Raw genomic sequence first — 21,650 nt, 5'->3', positions numbered from 1 at the left:
GCTTTAAAGTGTCTTGGATCTCCCTTCTTCTCTCGAGCCTGTTACCACTGTGTTCCCCAAATACTTTAAGTCGTGCATATCACACTGCTTATACAGCTCTGCCTACCTACAATTCCTATTCATCTTTATTTCCCCATGATTTAGCAGTGCAAGGAAAAGTCTAGTGCAAGGAAACAATTTTAGTAGTTGCTAGTCAAATTAGATGACATTTTTAATGAAAATTCAAATTTTTGTAGCCAGTAAATGGTATTTACTGGCTACAAAAATGTATGGTGAAACCTTGTGTATTTGCTCTTTTAACTGCAGCACTTAGCTGGTGCAGGGATATGCATGTCTACCTTGGAGTATGCATTGTCCCACTATATATAAATATATGTGTGTGTGTGTGTGTGTGTGTGTGTGTATACACACATACATATATATATATATATATATAATTTATGTGATATATGTATATAAACTTAAAATAAATTTAACACATTAATGCATGTAAATGGTATCTTCTCAAAAATTCACTCCCAGTTATAAAGTTTTTAAAACATATTGACTCTCATCCTTTTTAAAATTAGTTTGCATTTTCATTGACATAAATCATTAGAAGAAATTAAACTTTTTAATCACTCAAATTAAAGTTTAAATGCTGATTTTTCTGTTTTATAACATGAAAACTGATGTATATTCCTTTAGGTAAACTTTTTACAGTCTTATTTTCTTTGTCTAGAGATTAAAAGTTAATAATGCCTACCTCATTCTTTTAATTTCAAAAGGTAATATAGAAAAGTCTCCAGCAAATTTTAATTGTCTGATTAAATGTTTACTATCTTTTCATCACCTTTAATTAATACTCTGGCAAGCAAACTAATTTATAGGTCAAGGGGCTGAAATTTCCATCAATTAATGACATTGAACAAACCTCTTAACCACTGTTAAATGCAGTTACCTCATTTAAAAGTATGAGTAATTTTGTTGAAAATGTAGCTGCCATTCTATGAAAAAGAAATAGGAGCACTTTGGAGAAGAGGGAAATGTCTTGTTTGATATATGGTGCTGTTAAGATTAGAAAGCCAAATGTAGAAGGTAAAGACGTTATAAGTCATGATAGGATCCGTGATGCCAAATCTGCATAATCTTACAACACAGCACAGAGTTAATAATGATGTGTCTTAAAGTGGAAGATGTTTCTTATTGCTGAAGATCTGTGTAAAAAAGACATTAAGTTTTATTATCTTAGGTATGTCGAAGAGAGCATATTATGCATGGATTAGAGTTTTAAATTCTGTTTGTGTGTTCGTCAATAGGAATTAGAAAACTCTCATTATTATGAATACCTTATTTTATGCTTGCTCAGTGGCAGAGCTGAAGTAGAAATGAGGTTCCTCTCCATTTCCATCTCTTAAACTATTTCCTTTAAGGTAATGATTTTCAGATTTAAGAATCTAGTTTCAAATTCTCTTGCAAATTTTAGGTTCTATTTTCCAATTGCTTGCTGTTACACATTTTTTTTGCTAATATTATAAATACATACAGGCATATCTTGGATATATTGCAGGTTCAGTTTCAGACAATTGTGCTAAAACAATTATCACAATAAAGCAAGTCACACAAATTTTTGGGTCTCCTATTGCATGTAAAAGTTATGTTTACAGTGTACTCTATTAAGTGTGTGAGAATATTGTCTAAAAAACAACGTACATTCCTTAACTTGAACACTCTTAATTACTATGAAAATGTTATCAATCATTTGAGTCTTCACTGAGTTGTAATCTTTTTGCCAGTGGAGGTTCTTACCATAATGTTGATAGCTGCCGACCGACCAGAGTGGTTGTGAATAGCTGGAGTGGCTGCGACAATTTCTTAACGTAAGACAACAATGAAGTTTCCTGCATTTATGACTCTTTCACAAAATACTTCTCTGTAGCACATAATGCTTTTTGAGAGCATTTTACTCACAGAAATTCTTTCAAAATTGGAGTCAGTCCTCTCAAATCCTGCCACTGCTTTATCAACTAAGTTCATGTAATATTTGAATCCTTTATTGTCATTTGAACAATCTTCACAGCATTTTCATCAGAAGTAGATTGTATTTCAAGAAACCACTTCATGTTTTCATCTATAAGAAGCAACTCCTCCTTTGTTGGTTTTGTCATGAGGTAACTCCTCTTAACATTTACATTTTGACTTCCTCCCATAAATCACTAAGGCTCTTAATGGAGTATAGAATGGCAAATCTTTTCCAGATGATTTGCAACATAGTTTGCCGAGATCTAACAGAGAAATGATTACCTGCAGCAGCTCTAGCCTTATGAAATTTATTTCATAAATATTAAAACTTGAAATTCAAAATAACTCCTGGGTCCATGGACTACAGATTGGATGTTGTGCTAGCAGTATAAAAACATTACTCCCTCTCTTCCAGCACCATTTATTATACAGGGAATCTTTTCCCCATTGCTTGTTTTTGTCAGGTTTGTCAAAGACCAGATGGTTGTAGATATGTGGTATTACTTCTGAGGCCTCTGTTCTGTTCTATTCATCTATATCCCTGTTTTGGCACCAGTACCATGCTGTTTTGATTACTATAGCCTTGTAGTATAGTTTGAAGTCAGGTAGTGTGATGCCTCCATCTTTGTTCTTTTTGCTTAGAATTGTCTTGGTTATGTGGGCTCTCTTTTGGTTCCATATGAAGCTTGAAGTGGTTTTTTTCCAGTCCTGTGAAGGTCAATGGTAGCTTGATGGGGATAGCATTGAATGTATAAATTATTTTGGACAGTATGGCCATTTTCACAATATCAATTCTTTCTAACCAAGAGCATGGAATGTTTTCCCATCTGTTTGTGTCCTCTCTTATTTCCTTGAGCAGTGATTTGTAGTTCTCCTTGAAGAAGTCCTTCACATCCTTTGTTAGTTGTATTGCTAGGTATTTTACTCTCTTTGTAGCAGTTGTGAATGGGAGTTCACTCATGATTTGGCTCTCTGTCTGTTATTGATGTATAGGAAGGCTTGTGATCTGCAGAAAGCTAAAACTGGACCTCTTCCTTACACCTTACACTAAAATTAACTTCAGATGGATTAAATATTTAAACATAAGACCTAACACCATAAAACTCTAGGCAAAACCATTAAAGACATAGGCACAGGCAAGGACTTCATGACTAAAATACCAAAAGCAATGGCAACAAAAGCCAAAATAGACAAATGAGATCTAATTAAATGTAAAAGTTTCTGTACAGCAAAAGAAACAATCATCAGAGTGAACTGGCAACCAACAGAATGGGCAAAAAATTTTGCAATCTACCATGTGACAAAGGGATAATATCCAGAATCCACAAAGAACTAAAGCAAATTTACAAGGAAAAAAAAAAAAAAACATTCAAAAGTGGGTGAATGATCTGAACAGATACTTTTCAAAAGAGGGCGTTTATGAGGCCAACAGACATATTAAAAAGTGCTCATCATCACTTGTCATTAGAGACATGCAAATCAAAACCACATTGCTATACCATTGCTATACTCACACCAGTTAGAATGGCGATCATTAAAAACTTGCAGTCAACAGATGCTGGAGAGGATGTGGAGAAATAGAAACACTTTTACACTGTTGGTGGGAGTGTAAATTAGTTTGACAGTCATGGAAGAGAATGTGGCAATTACTCAGGGATCTAGAAATAGAAATTCCATTTGACCCAGCAATCCTATTAGTGGGTATATACCCAAAAGATTATAAATCATTATATTATAAAGACACATGCACATGTATGTTCATTGTGGTACTGTTTATAATAGCAAAGACCTGGAACCAACCCAAATGCCCATCAATGATAGACTGGACAAAGAAAATGTGGCACATATGCACCATGGAATACTGTGCAGCCATAAAAAAGGAGTAGTTCATGTCCTTTTTACGGACATGGGTGAATCTGGAAACCATCATTCTCAGCAAACTGACACAAGAACAGAAAACCAAACACTGCATATTCTCACTCATAGGCGAGTGTTGAACAATGAGAACACATGGACACAGGGAGGGGAATGTCACACACTGGGGTCTGTTGTGGGGTGGGGGGCTAAGGGAGGGACAGTGGGGTATGGGTATGTTGGGGAGGGATAACCTTGGGAGAAATGTCTGATGTAAGTGATGGGGTATAGAGACAGCAAACCGCCATGGCGTGTATGTGCCTATGCAACAATCCTGCAAGATCTGCACATATACCCCAGAACTTAAAGTAAAATAAAAAAGAAATTACTCTCCATGTACATCTTCATCAGAGTTCTTGAGTAACCAGGAGTATTGTCAATGAACAATGATATTTTGAAAGGAATATATATATTTTTTCCTGAGCAGTAGGTCTCAAAAGTAGGATTAAAATATTTAGTAAACCATGCAGTAAATAGATATACTAATTCAGCTTTGTTCCACCTACAGCGGACAGGCAGAGTAGAATTAATATAATTCTTTACTGCTCTATTATTTCCAGAATGGTAAGCAGTGGCTTTAACTTTAAGTCAGCAACTGCATTAGCTCCTAACAAGAGAGGGCTTTCAACCTTTAAAGCCAAACATTGACTCCTCCTCTTTGGCTATGAAAGCCTTATATGGCATCTTCTTCCACCAGAAAGCTGTTCTGTCTACACTAAAAATCTGCTATTTAACAAAGCCACCTTCATTAATGATCTAGAGCTTCTGGATAATTTGCTACAGCTTCTAAATCAGCAGTTGCTGCTTCACCTTTAACTTTTATGTTATGAATAGAGCATCTTTCCTTAAGCCTTATGAACTAAATTCCACTAGCTTCAAATTTTCTTACACAGCTTTGTTATCTCTATCAGCTTTCATAGAATTAAAAAGTGAAGGCCTTCTCTGAATTAGGCCTTGTTTTAACGGGATGTTTTGGCTGGTTTGATCTTCTCTCCAGACAATAAAAACTTTCTCCATATAAGCAATAGGACTCGCTCTTTCTTTCTTTTTTCCTTTCCTTCTTTTTTAAAATCACTTATGTATTCCATGGATCATCACTTTTAATTTTCTTCAAGGACTTCGTAGTGTGTTGAGAGCATTGATAATTATTAGTGCTGGAAGCTTGGATTTCAGCCTGTCTCAGCTTTTGGCATGCTTTCCTCACTAAGCTTACTTCTATATTTTGATTTAAAGTAAGAGATACATAAGTAACTACTGAGTACCTGGTCCACCTTAGAGATCCCCACCCAGGCAGTGCTGAAGAAACTGAGAGGCAGATACCCAGGTAGAACAGCAAAGTGGGTCTATCCAGGGGGCCAACAGCCTTCTGATCTGAGAGCCTCAGGGACTGACAGCATTGCAGGCTGAGGACCCCAAGCAGACTCTGACCCATGAATTTATTCTCTCTGAGCAGGTGATCATTATTAACAAACAGGTGTTTGCTATTTTCTCATAACACAAAACATGCCAAGTAGTCAGCTTACCTCTGATCACAAACAACCTAAAAAGTATTCTCCATGAGGGAGCCATGGGGGCAAGGTAAGATAGCTTAAAGAATTGTTATAATAGGTGTTAGGTGTATGATATTTATATATTGTCCTGCCCATTGGGATGCCCCAAGTAGTTTTCTACTTAGGGTGGGACGACTAGGTTTTCCTTGCTATTGTTCTTCCTAGCAAACAATATATTCTATCATACACTCAGCAGTCATCAGTATTCATAAACTTAACATGTCTCAACATAAAAATTCATAAACAACATTTTTCAACAAGTAACAGTCTTCTTTTCACTTGAAAAATTAGACCATTGTAGGGTTATAAAAAGGCCTAATTTCAACCTTTTGTTTCTCATAGACTGAGGCGTCTCAAGGAGAAGCAATGGGGGAATATTTGGTTGGTGGAACAGTAAGAACAGAAGCATTTAACAGTTAAGTTCTTTGTCTTATATGGGCATGGTTACTGGTGCCCTAAAAACAGTTAAAATAGTTAAATAAAAAAAATCATTGTTTACAGATCACCGTAACAGATTTAGTAGTAATAAAACAATTGAAATATTGTGAGAAATAAAAAATATGACATAAAAACATGAAGTGAGCACATGCTGTTGGAAAAAGTTTCCCAATAGACTTGTTCCATGCAGTGTTGGTACAAGCCCTCAATATCTGTAAAGTGCAATAAAGTGAAGCTCAGTGAACAAGGTAAACCTATGTATTAAAAATTATGTCAATGTACCACCCTGTTGTTATTCTATATATACATTTCCTATTCTCTTGGTTACAGATTTCTTCTAGAATTTGTTTTATTTCTTCTAAAGTTAGTTTCACTCTACTTTCAAAATCCACAGTATCCCTTTCTGGAATGTTGATTGTAGGCCTCTGTTGTATACCTATTACCTACATGGTTGTCAGTGGTCATAACATATGCTCGCTACCTTTGTAGCACTAAAACCATCCTTTCCATATAAATTCTTCATAGAAACATCTCCCCGAACTTTGTCTTATTGTGACTTTTAATTGCTTAGAGGATTAACTTTAATTTCTTCAGTCTAGTATGCAAGACAGTTCAAAAATAGTCTAGTCATTTTTGCTTCTGAAAATTTAGAAGATACTCCTCATAGAGCAAAGCTATGGTGCTTCAAGAACATATAAAGTATATATATATATTTGAGAACCTCCAGAGAGATAACAACAAACTAAAGAATTCCTGAGTCTTCCTTGAGAGAAGACAAAAATCCAGGGAGATGAGCCTGGAACTTGTCTTGGAAATGCATTCATATTGTAGCACAGAGTTATGTTGTTTGAAAGTCTGAACAGTACTTTTGACAGACCCATGAATATATAAGCACAAAATTGGAATTCAGGACCTAATGTGGTTCTACTAACACATATGCTTTGAGGAGGAATTCCAAAGAGCTATTCCACAGAAATAAGTCTCAGTACAAAAGGCAAGTCCTCACAGAGTCCAATGATTCTGTGATTGAAATTCAACTAAAGTGAGCTCAGACTCTTGTTGTCCTCAGAAGGCTGGCAATTGCAAATGTAAGTCATATGCAGAGAAGATATTCTTGTAGTCCTCAAACTATTTCAGCAAATAATTTTTTAAGCACAACTTCTGAGATCCAATAAAATATGACAAATATAAGTAGATGAAACAACTTGAACGATAACTAGGAAGCAAGAGAGAAAATAGGGCTTCAGACACTGGACATATTGACCAGGCATTAAAATTCTATATAGTCAAGTACTATATAAAGACATTTTGGTCAACAGTGGCTCACATTTAAAATGGTGGTTCCATAAGATGGTAACAGAGCTGAAATATTTCTGTTGCCTAGTGATGTTGTAGACCTTCCAATGAAACAAGATGTGAAGGTGGAATTCAGTGACATTGATGGTTCTTGGCCCTGTGTAGGCATAGGCTAATATGTGTGTTTGTGTCCTAGTTTTCAGCATAAATTTTTAAAAGAATAAAAATTTTTAAAAATTAAAAATAGAAAAAAACCTTCTAGAATAAGGATATATGGAAAGAAAGTATTCTATACAGCTATACAACATGTTTGTGTTTTGTGTTACTGTAAGAGTCAAAAGTTTTTTGAAAAATTAAGTTTATAAAGTAAAATTGTAGTAGTTAAGGTTAATTTATTATTGAAGCAAGAAAAGTACTTTTTAAATTTAGTGTAGCCTAAGTGTATGGTGTTTATAGAGTTCACAGAAGTGTACAGTCATGCCCTTGGCCTTCATGAATCTATTCACTCACCACTCACTTACTGACTTACCCAGAGCAACTTCCAGTCCTGCAAGCTCCATTCATGTTAAGTGCACTGTACAAGGGTACTACTTTTTAAGTCAGTTATACCATATTTTTAGTGTACCTTTTCTGTGTTTAGATTCATGAATGCATACCATTGTGTTATAATTCCCTATGGTATTCAGTACAGTAGCTTGCAATATCGCCTATACAATATAGCCTATACAGTATAGACTAGGGGTATAGTATATTCCATTTGCGTTTGTGTACGTACGCTCTATGATGTTCCCTCAAAATCAAAATTGCATGATGATGTATTTCTCTGAATAGATTCCTGTCATTAAGCAATTCATGACTGTATATGGAGATTATATTCAAGGAGCTTAAAATGAACAAGATAAATAGTTTTGATAAAGAACTAAAAGGTACAAAAAGAACATGAAAATGTAAATCATTGTAAAATATAGTTTATACTATTAGAGATAGTTGAGTTTAACACGTAAATACAGCCTGTTCAAGAATAAATGAGTTATCCACAATGAAGCCAAGTCAAAAACAGATTAAAAATATAAAAATAGATATGACATTTTTAGAATATAAATATCATTAGAATGTAAATGAATATACTTGAGTATAAAGTTATCAATTACATATATATGTAATTGAAATCTCAAAAATAGAGAGGAAAAGGAATTGGGCAAAATTCTTATATGCAGAAGTAATGTTTGGAAATTTTCTCATATTTTGGAAACCATTCGGCCATGCATTCAAATGGTCTTATAAACTTTGAGCTTTATAGCCCATGGGTTAAATACCAAATCATAATGGATTGAGAGAAGGTAATTTTTACTAAAGAATGATAAAAATTCCCAAAAATATTTTGCATGGTGAAGGAAAAATCATGCTTAGAAAGTTTCTTATAGACTTAAGTGTACATATTGAAAACCAAAAAGTCTGATAATTTTAGTAACTAAATATCTTCAAGAAATTAGAAAAATGATAGTAAACTATAATATATCTAAAGAAAGTTAAATAGAGGACATGGAACAAAAAGTAAAACCATAAAACAGTGGAGAAAATCAGCAAAGAAAATTTTTTTAAAAAATATTAAAATAGTTGTTAAACTGCTGGCAAGATAAATTAAGAAAAACAAAAGAAAACACAAAGAGCCTAAGCATGTAAAGGTAACACTGCTAGACAACTGAAGATTCAAAAAAGATAGCCAAAGGATATTATGGTCAACTTTATGACCATTTCTTAAAAGTGTTGCAGAAATGAAAAAATCGTTAATAGACTAAAACAGAGGAAACTAACATAAAAATAGAAAATCAAAACAATTCTATAACAATCAGTGAAATTGAATATATAATTAAAACCTTTCCACATATACCTTAGACATTTATTCTTACACATATATTATTACATACATGTATATTTTCACATAGCAACAACAAGGAATTGGAAAAGGAAATAAAAATGATATGCCCTAATAGCATAAATAATATTAAATATATTAGAATAAATTCAATAAAATATATGCAAGACATCTACAAGGAAAATTGTAAAAACAATGTTGAGAGAAAGTAAAACAAATGAAATACACCTTATTAAATGTAATAAAAGTATTGTTCATGAATTGGAAGATTAAATATCGAAAGGTCTAAATTATCCCAATCCAAATTCTAACAGTTTTTGTTTTTCCTTTGTAGAAATTATTTATAAATTTTTTGTAAAAATGAAAGGCTTAAAAATAGCAAAGATACTAGAAGAACAGATAGGAGGGACTTGCTCTACCAGGTATTGATTTACAATATTATTACTCAAATTAAGACACCAAGATTCTCATTAATATTGAAAAATAGATCAGAAGTAATGAATTAAAAATCCAGGTAAGACCCATATTTTTGTAGACAAGATTTATTACAGAGTTGCCACTGTAAAACGATATGAAAAGATGCATCTTTTATATAAATTGTATTAGCACATTGGCATTTCCATACCAAACCAATGAAATCCAACACCCAATAGGTATAACTCATTTCCCTACAATACTTAATTTTCTCCTGGTTTAACCTGTCTTGGCCATATCTTGGTGATGAGGCAAACTTTTTATATAAACAATAGCTATTCCATAAGCAATAGGTTGGCCACAGGATTTTAGAGTCTGCTCTTCAATAGTTGGTTATATTTCCTCTCTCTGTTTTTTGAAATGTGACTATAAGAGTATGTCAGTTAGCAAGTGGTTTGCTCCAAATTATACCCCATTAATTAACTTCCGAAAAGAAAATTTAATCAGGTTCAATTTAAAAGTTGTTTTTCTACTCATGTTTCATATATAGGTGCCTCAAAATCTCTAAAGTGTAAATTGGCATAATACTGTGCTTCTTTTGGTAGGATTTATATCAGTTATCTTTAGATTCAGTCTTAATTACATTTGAATACCAAAATCTATATATTGTTCTCTAATCATAGCCAAAAGTTTTACCTAAGTTAGAATATATCTGATCATTAAATATATATATGGAATTCAAATAGAAGTTTTAATTGCTTTCTTATTTTAAAACAATATAAATATTACAAGTTCAGACATCTAAAAATAAACTAGAAAGTTCAACACAAGAAATGAAAGATAAAATAATCGGCCTCACAATAAACTAGGAGTGCTTATTATAAATGCCTTCGGTAATGCACCATACAAATTTGGAAGATGAAAAATAATGAAATGGTCTGAAGTTTCAGGTTACAGAGCATTAAAATATGAAACCATTAGTCAGAATTAATCATATTCCTATTTTGTCTTCATATTGAAGTATTCTATAAATCTAGTAATTTAATATTTAGCTTATATTTAATAATCTCCTTCAAAAAATGTTGTTTCTCATTATGTCACAATTCTTAAGTGGTAGAAAAGCAAGTTGATAGAAATCACTTTATCTTGTAATTTCATTTTCATACCACAGAGCTTCTTCAGGAAATTAACCAACATAATCTTTGCCATGTACCAATTTCTCTTTCACCTCTATGATTCACTTCTTAAATTCTGAAAATTAAGTGATCAAGTCATTATTCTTTTGTAAATGCATTCCTTGTTTTTTCATAAACAAATATTTTTTTACTATTCTAAAATATTAGCACTTCAGTAAGATTTAAATATGCAATCTTAATTGATACAAAAGCTCTTCTAGCCACCCCCCATCCATTTCTAAGGTGCCTTCTTGCCAGCTGTGGGTAGATCTTATCACATTTTAATTCCTGACCCTAAAATTTCTAGTTAGCAGAGTACTGCATGGTGTTTGAGTGCTGCTGATTAGCATCTAAGAGACTATCCCCAGTAATATTCCCAGTGTGTATTAAATCAATCCAAATTTTGATAGATAATTCTTTTCTTATTTTACAGAAATCAGCCATTTTTCCATACTAATTTGGTCTCAGTGAGAACATAATTTTCATTCATCTCCCTATAGAAGTTACACATTTGTACAGTGGTTAAAATCTACTGAAAGCCAACTCACCGCTAGGAATTAAATTCAAATTGACCCACAGATATACGACATTAAGAATGCTGAGAAGATTTAAATCAGTGGGTCTCAAAATAAAAATTGTATGCTCCCCAAACCAAAGCCTCTCCTTCAAAAAATGTTGTTGTTTCCCATTATGTCACAGTTCTTAAGTGGTAGCAAAGCAAGCTGATAGGAATCACTTTCTCTTGTACTTTCATTTCATACCACAGAGCTTCAGTTTCCTCCTAGTCAAAAAGTCATCAGTGCAGTAACAGATGTATCGTTTTCTCTCCTAGGATCATAGAATCAATGGGATTGTAAGGATGGAGATCACCTTAGCAATCTCTGAGCACCATTTTGTGCATAAAGACATTGAGACTTTAAGAATTGACTTGAGGTCCACCGTCTAGTAACCTTAAAAACAGAAATGATATAAATGTTTATTCTAGCTAATCTGTGCCATTTCCAGTCAGCTCTGTATTTTTCCTTGCTTTCTGTTATATATTTGCTTTCCTCACACTTAGATAAAATAACTGCTTTTTTGGGTATTGTGGCAGATGTCCTTATGTCTGCCTCATCCATACTTTGTCCCACAACTTGTGCCGAATGGGCAGTTGAAAATGTGGTGTTGCCCTAGGTGCCTGTTTATTGGACTAGAGTTGAGCAGCTGAGTCAAAATGAATCAGACACAGTCTCTATCATGTGAATTAGAAAGTGTGAAATGGGGACTTTTAAAACATACCAACTCATTGGGCCATTCTAGAGATCAACTGAAGCGGGAATCACAGGGTGAGGACCACACTGTTAACTCCCTACTTGTTTCTCACGGTTGAGATAGAGAGCCATTATTCCAGATTACAGTTATTTTATACTTATTTTCATAGGCTGTCTATATTCTGGGGACATATATGTGAATTTGTATGTATATTCCTATTATGTACATGTGGACTTGTAGCCACATTCATGTATATTACTTCAAAAGCATAATCGTTGGCCCTTACCTCAATTTCAACAATTCTACAATATTTTTCACTAGCCTGCATAAACAATTTTGATTTAGCTTTCGTATTCCTCCAGCCTTCAATCATCTTCTGTCCACCATAGTACTCCATATAATATTGTCATGTGTCAACTAAATGTTAATTTTTTTAAAATTACTTTTCTGTTTTATGAAATATGATTAGAAACCCAGACAGTATATTAACCATTAAAATAATGCATAATTTATCATGTATCAAACTTTTCTGATAAAAATATATCTCTATGAAATAATAAACACTATTTTGATTAATTGGTTAAATTGACCTTTTCCTTTAATTATTTTCTTTATTAAATTTATTTAAAATACTCCAGAATTTAATTAATGTTTAACATAGAAAATTGTGTTTGGTAATTGACTTAATTTTTTTACTAATTGGTTACATATTAAATCCTCATTTTCATAGAACACTGCTCATTACTAAGAATAATTCTAGTCAAGAAAATATTCATCACTTTGGTAGAGGTTTTTTTCCTAACTTAATAATAAAACAGTTAATTTTTATTGAATTACTTCTGGTTAGGGATATTAACTTTAATCAGGCAAACTTCTAATCTTATCTAGTTTCCAATTTAATGCAGTGGTTTGTAATATATCACACTATGCAGTAAGCATTCTACACATATACAGTATGTTTGTGTGTGCATGTGTGTGTTTGTGGATATGTATATATATATATATATATATAAAATATATATTTATCCAAGTGTTTTGTTTATTTAAACAGAGATAATTACCATTCATAAATGCCCACTGGTTAATTGCTTAATAATTATAGTTGGTGGATCAAGGTAAAACAATTACGAATTGTGTTTTACAATACTAAGATGTAAATTTTAACCAAATCCTATGTGACAAGGAACACGATCCTTGATAAGTCCTACTAAAACCTACAAAAATAATAATTCAAACACTATTCATACTTTATGCAAGTGTTTGCCTACATGTAGCCTAGGTAATAATCAGTCTGAACGTTTATATTGTTAGAGGCCTATAAGTCCTAAGGGGACAGTTTTTTGATTTTATGTCACTACATATATATAAATGATGCATTTTAGTTTATTTATAGAAATATTTTTAGCTTCATATTAAATAATAAATCTATAGTCTTTTAAAATATTATAAATTTATGTTTTTACTAAAATTTTTTTTTTTACTAATTCCAAGTTTTTATTTGTGAGGTTTCCTATAGTTTGATTTAAAAAGTTTGTTATTAACCTGTCACATTCAGTTCATCCGTGATCCACCACAAATAGAAATTCTCACCATCTCAAAGGTAATGGTTCAGAAAAGTTGGAACAAGTATGATATGCACTTATAAAATGTAAGTACAGGAGAAAAAATAAATGTAGCGTCTTATTTTGTGTGCCATGTCCTTTAAGATGATATCGATTATTGCAGTTTGGGGCCTTTGACTGTCACTTCATTGCCAGGAAATTTTGAGCAGAGCTTTAAATTATTTTCCTCAAAGACAGAAGAGTGTGGTGGCATAGGAGTTAAAAGATTGAGTAAGTTTCAATAAGAAGGGTGTGATCCAGTGAACTAGGCCACTTGAAAAGTACAGTAAGCTATGAATTAAAAACTTCTATTTGGTTTGGCAACTAGAAAGGTGTTTTTGAATTTATGGAAAACAATATTTTATGGACTCAGACAGTAAAAGCCAAATTGCCATAAAGTAAGGAGTAGTAGTACAGGGTAGGGTCTATTGTAGACAGGATATCAATGCAGAGGAAGTTAGCCTGAACTTGTGTTGAACCACTGGCCTATGTGGCTGGAAATGTCATCAGAAATACTATGTTAAAGGAAAAATCTGCATGACACCTCTGGATCACAAAATGGAAAGGCAAGGGGAGACGGGGCACAGGCGGCATTGAGAAGAGTAAGGTTGTTGAGACTTGGGGATCAGCATAGGGCTAAAATAGAGACACAATTGACCTCGATACTTCTTAAATTATTTGCACTTGTTCTATGATCTAAGTCTTCAGTGTTAAAATAATGGATTTGTCTAGTTCTATGTAACAGAGTTAAAATCACTAGCAAAGTCTCTTAAATGTATCAAGATCCAAAATAGAACTCAGCCAAAATATTCTCTTGGTCTAGTAATAGACGTTTTTTTTCTGTTTCCTCCTCCTCCTCCTCCTCCTTCTGCTTCTTTCTTCCTTTTTTTATTTTTATTTTTTTAGTCTGTTTTCAGTACTGGGAATCTGACAGGCCACGGTGTGTGATGTTCCCCTTCCTCTGTCCATGTGTTCTCATTGTTCCGTCCCCACTTATGAGTGAAAACATGCAGTGATTGGTTTTCTGCTCCTTTGTTAGTGTGCTGAGAATGATGGTTTCCAGCTTCATTCAAGACTCAGTTACTTCATCACCCTTAGGGAAGTTTTGAGTTAGAGAAGAATTCTGAAAATCCAGAAGATAGCCTCACCTAAAATGAGTTTTTGTTTTGTTTTGTTTTTATGAGGGGGTAGGGAGGATGAGATAGTTAAAAGGTCTCCTGAAATCCTGAGTTTGGCTAGCATAGTGTAGTGAATATGTTTCTTTGTAATGCTGTGAATTTCAAAGTAAAACAAAACAACAACAAAAAAAATAGGTGCCCTAAATTACTTTCAATTTTGAATAACCTTTTAAATGCATTTTTTTTCTCCTAACTCTTACTGTGGAACTTCCCATGACCCTGGAAATGGAGTAAAATGTTCAGTGTGGAATTACCTATATTTTAATGAAATTTTTTCATCTATGATTTCAGAATGGTGATTTTATAATACTAAGTTGTCACTAAATTTGTGTTGATTAATCACCTGATTTCTGAATTATTTTTCTAACATTTAATGTCTTTCAAACCTAAAATATAAAAACGAATTCATACAAAACCTGAATATCCAGTACTTAAAACCACAAATTGTTCACATTTTGCCACTTTTGACTTCTCTATCTCCATCTTTCTATATTTTGAATCACTTGTAAGTTACAGACATGGAGGAACTTCCCTCCCTAATTCAGCCTGTATCTCTTTCTAAATGCCTTTTTTTAAATTCCAGAGTCTCATCAAGGTTCACATATTGCTTCAGCTTCTTTGTCTCTAGTTTCTCCTAACCTAGAGCATCCCCTGCCTGTTTGTTTTTACTCATCTTTACTTTTTGAGGGATATGGATTAGTTGACATAAAATATTCCAAATTTTGTTTTGTTCCTTTGATTTCTAATTAGATTTTTTTCTCTATGAGGATACTACATGAGCCATGTTGTATAGTTCTGATTCCTTCTTATTAGTCATTAATCATGTCAGCCCGTCTTATTAGACATGATGCTAAGTCATTTGGTTAGTGTAATAATTACCAAATCTCTTCAGCTGTCTCAAGTTAAGAAATGTGAACATCTTGTCCTGATCCTGGTCCTCTCCACCCCCATAATATTTCTTAAGATTGTTTTAAAGACCTTGCTGATAATGCATTTAAGCCATCAGTACATTAGTGGTTACAAAGTGGTGATTTTAAAATTCTGCCTTTTTTTCCACATTAATTATTTGTCAATCTATTCTATACAAATATTTTCTTCCCATTGTCCCTTCGTCCCCGACCTCCAATAACTACTTACACAGGAAATAGCAGCTAGGGTGGGTCAAACAGAAAATGTAATGAGGGTGAAATATTTCTCTAGCACTTGGTTTTCTTTTCTAGATATTTTTCCCCAACCAGGTCTTCTTAAATATCCCTCCCACTTTGAACCCAATACCTCTATGCATTCTTTTATTCCTTCCTAAGTAACTCAGATTTGTTATTAGCTACTTTAAGACTTTAAACAGACCATTCATTCCCTTTGAACATAGGTTTTGCATGAATTCAAAATAATAACCTGTATCTTTCATTGAGTTGTAAGAATTTCAGAGATAACAGTAGTGTCTGATAAATGGTTAAGTTAAAGAAAATTCCAGTAGCAAATGTAAACCACTAGGCAGAGATAAATAACAGTTTCCTTCCTGTACTACATTTTCTACTGTTCTTGTGTTTAGTAGTATTTACGATTATTTAGCTAATGTTATTTATTGATAAAATAACTAGTTTTTATGCTTATATACCTTTACCTCATTTTTTGGCAGAGCATAAAATGTATAATATAGATCCTATTTCAAAACATATGGTTATTAAATAGAATAAACTCTTCCATAAAATTACACCTTAATGAGGTCTTTAAACATTGTCTTTGTTCATCCTATTGCTTCTACCTTATTTTGAATATTTCAAAAATCATATTTTATTGTCAAATATCACAATATCTATTGGGGTTTAAAGGTGACAATCACACACATATGTAGAACAGAGATTGATGGAGTTAACAAAAGGAAAATTAAAAGGTGGTTGATGTTATTCACACTGCTAAGTCAGTTTGCACTGTGGCCAGATAGGCTTCCTTCCCCACCCTCACTGAGTATGTACATTGGAAAAATCCAGCTAAGAGAGAACGTAGGCCTTTGAGCAGAAACACCCCTTCAGGTGTCAGCAGGACTTTTAACTCATATTTTGAAGCTTGAAGGGAAGTGGCAGAGAAATAAAACATAGATTTGACTCCACAAACCAGACCCTGAGTCCTGAGGAAGAACCGGGTTAGTTGGAAATGAAGAATGGCAAGAAAAGCCACCCAAAGAGTAACCCCATAGGGAGGGAGTAAAACTACATGTGCCCAGTGCTTTTTGCTGTCCTCAGAGGGGAATAAAGAGGGCAATTACAAGACAGTGAAGAATATGTACATAGAAGAGAGAGCCTGCAAAGCAGAGATAGAGAGTAACGGGTGCTCCAAGCCTATTGAAAAAAAAATCCAGATGAGAACTGATTGGTGGCTGCAGTGAAGTTATTAAAAATGATCAGAGTTTGGATATATTTTAAACTTCAAATCAGTAGCACTTGCTGATGGATAGAGTAAGGAATATAAGACTATAAGAGAAAGTCCAGGATGACTCCGAGGCTTTGGGCACATGCTTCATTGGAATTTCTTTCTCATCATTATGTGCCAAACTTTATTTCTTTGTACAAATCACAATGTTATTTATTGCATATCATTCTTTTTAAAAAAGTTATTATTTTATTAAAGCCACACATTTACTTATTTTTTAAATGAAAATGATATTACATGACTTTGTCAGAAAGGTCAATCACCAGCATTTTGTCTCTTCTTCCCCCAGGATTACTTCCCAGAGAGTATCACTTTTTCTACTCTTTTTAAGGTATTTTGTCTAGCATATTTTTTAAAAATTACATTTAAAAATGTTAAAATATTACACTATTTAAAATAATGAAATTATATTTCATTTACTCATTTTAGTAGCTCTTGATTTCCTGTTATGGTAGTTGAAGATTTAGCTTTCAACCCATCCTCACACCCCCGCTTTCCCTTTTCTCAGCCTTTTGACCAAAGTATCTTTAAACTCATTAATAGATTAATAGAAGATAGTTTCATGGTGATGACTATAAAAATACAGTTTATTTCTAAATGACATATGTGTTATGATTTCTTTTATTTTCCCATTGCTTCTCTTCATCACTACACACTAAAGTTAATAATTGCTTAATTTACATTAGTTTCCAAAAATGTATGAACATTTTTCGACAAATGCATTGATCTGTCAATAGGAAGAATTCCTATTCCTTCTCCTTGAAATATTTATGCCCATTTTTTCACAGTCTATATCATTGAAGTCTAGGCTTGATACAGAGATGTTACTTGTGTATTTCTCTCACCTCTCTGATTTGTTGTATTGCCACTTTCTGGATCCTGTCTCTTCCTGTTGAGGTTTTCTGCATACATATCTTCTAACGTAGTGTTTGTCAAACTTTAGTGTGCATCAGAATCACCTGGAGATCTTTTTAAAACAGAGTTTGCTAGGTTCCTCCCCCAGTTTTTGATTCAGTGTATCTGGGGTGAGGAGAGTGAATTTGCCTTTTCAACAAATTCTCAGGTGCTATTGCTGATTTGGGAAATATACTTCAGAAACTACGATTCCAGGGCACAAGACAGATAAAATTTTGAGAGCTTTTATGTATATTTAGCTAGAATTGCACAATTGCCTAAAAACCCTCGTGCCTGCTTGTATGGAAGCCTTTTTGTTTGTTTGTTTTGTTTTTGGTTGCTTGGTTGTCATGTAACTACAATTCTTTCCACTAGAAGTGGAGCTCACTTCCCTGTTTTACTCATGTAGGGTTTGGTCATGTTCCTTGCTTAGACCAATGGTATTTTCAAGCAAAGGATTTATATTTGCTTGCAGAATGAGTTTCTCTTATGTTTTCCCCTTCACCTAAAAAATAAAATAAAAACTTAAGTAGCATTGTCATCTAAAAAATGAGAGACATCTGAGGCAAACCCAGCTAAGCCTAGCTTATAGAAGCTTAACCATAGATAATCTGAAGAAACATGGGTGAAAAATATATCCTTGTTTATATAAGCCACTGAATTAAGGTGTAGTGTAACACGGCATTACTGTGAAAGTACAATAGAAAGCCTGGGTTAAGAATCATTTTCTCTCAGAATGTTCATTTGTTTAAAAGATTACGTTTTTTCCTTTTATGGAACATTTTAGAGACTTCTCTTCAAATGATTTCTCTGAATCTTCAATGATCAACACTGTGAGGGATCTTTTCTCATTTATTGTGCCGATTTCATGATAGGCCCTTTTATTCTAAAGATACAAATTCTTAATCTTCCAGAATTTTCATGTATTGCTATTATATTTTCTTTCATAATCACCCAATTCTGTTTTATTTGCTCTTTCTAGAACTCGTATCATCTAGTTGTTAAATATTCTAGATTGAGTTACCTTTTATCTCATATTGTTGTACTTATTTCTGGAATATTCCCTTGAGTTTATCCTTTAAAATTGCCAGTGAATTAAAAATAGACAGTTTTATCCCTAAATTCTCACTACTCCTGGTTCTTCTTTGAATATTTCTTATAAAGTCATATTTTCATGCTACAACTACATTTTCATCTTAGGACTGCAATTTCATCTCTTCTGAGAATAATGGGGTTCAATCTACAGTATATATCTATGAATTTTCTATTTTTTGTTTTGAGGGTTTCTTTACTCAGATTTTGCTTGTCTTACTTATTTTGGGATCTCCTTTTTCATGTTGATTATTTTTCCTACTGGAGGACTTACTTAGACTATATGGGTCTTTGTAGCAGTGGAGCTTTGCTGTAGAAGAGCAGGTTGTTAACTCAGCATTTTGTTTGAGAGCACTCAAATTTAGTAGGAGTCTATTTTTTTCTTGATTTTTAAAAAAATTCCCTAGTGTCACTTAGTTTCTTGTGAAGGAATGTTCTAGGACAACTCCTGGGTGTGTGTTGGTCAGACTGGGTATTATTGAGGTTAATTTATCCCTGGCTGCCAGGATTCTGGGTTAGAACAGGTTAGAGAAAGATCAATTAACACATGCCAGTTCAACATGTAGTTGTTCAATTCCTTTCTCTATTTTCAGCTCTGTTCCTCAATTCTGCCATCAGTTGACCATGAATCTGGGGCCTCTCCAGCTCAATTTTCTCAAAAAAGGCGGAGGAGAGTCCCTTGCTATTTCTTTGCCCTCCTAGGCATTTGTATTATTATTTCCTTGATTGTTAAGCCTGTAATCTTGTCTCCCCATATGCTTTCTGCCTTCTAAAAACTGGAAATAACTTGCTGTTTTCTCTTCTCCTGTTTTCTCTTCTCCTGTTTTCTATCCTTGGGTTTATAATAATTTATCATCACTTTAGTGAATTCAGGAATGGGAGTTGAGATGAATGGGGTAAATGAGCTTCCACGTTCAAGTAGAGGTACAATTTGTTTAACTGTGTTAACTGGACTGTAATCTCCAGGAAGAGAGGATGTGTAGCTAGCTACCTGATTCACAGTTCCATACCCATGGCCTAGCACAATGCCAGGCACATAGCTGGCACTCATTTAATATGTGTTGAATGAAGGCTTCAAAAAGAAATATGTAATATTTAGATACCTGTTTGACAGAGTCCGTGGATTTCCAATCCAAGAGAGAAAATGCAGAGATGGTGTGGAAAGCAGGCAAGACCATTCTTTTGATCCTGCACAGTGGCATGGATGGACAATTACTATGTAAAATTCAGTTCCATTAGCCTTGCTTTTAGTTAACATATTTTGCAGGCACTCTTTACCCTTAATATTTTTTCCAGGAAAAACACCCTTCTCTACTTCAAGGGTATATAGATCACAGTCCTGGGCCATTGCTAAGTATTATGAAGTGATTCTCCTCTGTATTCTGAAAAAATTGAAGGTCAAACAAATATTTCTTTTTCAAATATTTGTGGTGCTTTGTCATGGTAAATTTAGAGGTTACTCTCCGTACCACTTGGCATGTAAAATATGATCTGCTTAATTCTTAGAAGATAGTTATCTTCTATTTGAACAATTATACCATCTAGTAGCCTTGTACCTTGTGTTCTTGAAAAACATACACATGTGTGCTTGTGAAATATTTGGATAAATAATACATAAAACAGAAACAGATCTAAATATTCCTTTAGTAAGATTAGACTTTCTTTGCATGTTTGGCACTTACATGAGAATGGTGCTATGATGAGTGTGTATGTATCAGAAAAAGTAAGTTACATTACTTGACTCTCTATTGTTTTTAAAGAAATTCTAAATCCTACTTTGGTTTAGGCCTTTAAACTAATGTCCATGTAACCCAGCATGACTTACAAAATCTGTGTTTATAGGTGTGTTTATTAGTATGTGTTTGGTGTATCAAAACATTTATGTGAGCAGGCAAATACTCTTCAGAGAAATTCTACCCTTCCTAAGTATTTTCTTCCAGGGAAGGTCACTAGTTTGAGAGTAAAAGTATGTACACGTGTGTGCGTGTGTGTGTGTATAACATACATGTTTAAAATGAAAATTCCTTGGCTATAGAAAATATATTGACAAGTACATAATGAATTGGTACAGTGTTACGAAAATCCATGCTTTCTTATTACCTGGGAAATCCAAAAATTTTCTTTCTATTTCAAGCTATACAATTCAGTTTGAAATCAAATTCTCTGTATGAAAGAAAGAGAACAGAAGTCCTATTTTTATGAGAAAGCAATGACAAAGCCATGATGTGTCTATTTTGCTTCTAAAAATTCTACTTAGGTACAACTACGTGGAAGTCACACTCTATAGTTTGCCCATTAGCACTTGCTGTATACATAGAGCCAAAATTAGTATGGCTAACATCCTGTGACTATGTCTATTCTTAATGATTCTTGCAATGCTTATGGATAAAACCGATTCTCCATTATCACTCTAGTAATTGGGGCTGCATTTTTAGCATAAGTGAACACCATGGGAGGCCCAGAACTTCACTGTGGCACAAAACCCCAAAGCCTTCTCACTCTGTCCTTTCTCTTATAACTTGACCTTCATTTTATTCCAA

The sequence above is a fragment of the Sapajus apella genome, unplaced genomic scaffold (assembly GCF_009761245.1).
Source record: "Sapajus apella isolate SASKATOON/1434 unplaced genomic scaffold, GSC_monkey_1.0 scaffold42, whole genome shotgun sequence".
Taxonomy (NCBI): domain Eukaryota; kingdom Metazoa; phylum Chordata; class Mammalia; order Primates; family Cebidae; genus Sapajus; species Sapajus apella.
The sequence above is the reverse complement of the archived record's forward strand: the minus strand, read 5'-3'. Positions refer to the sequence as shown.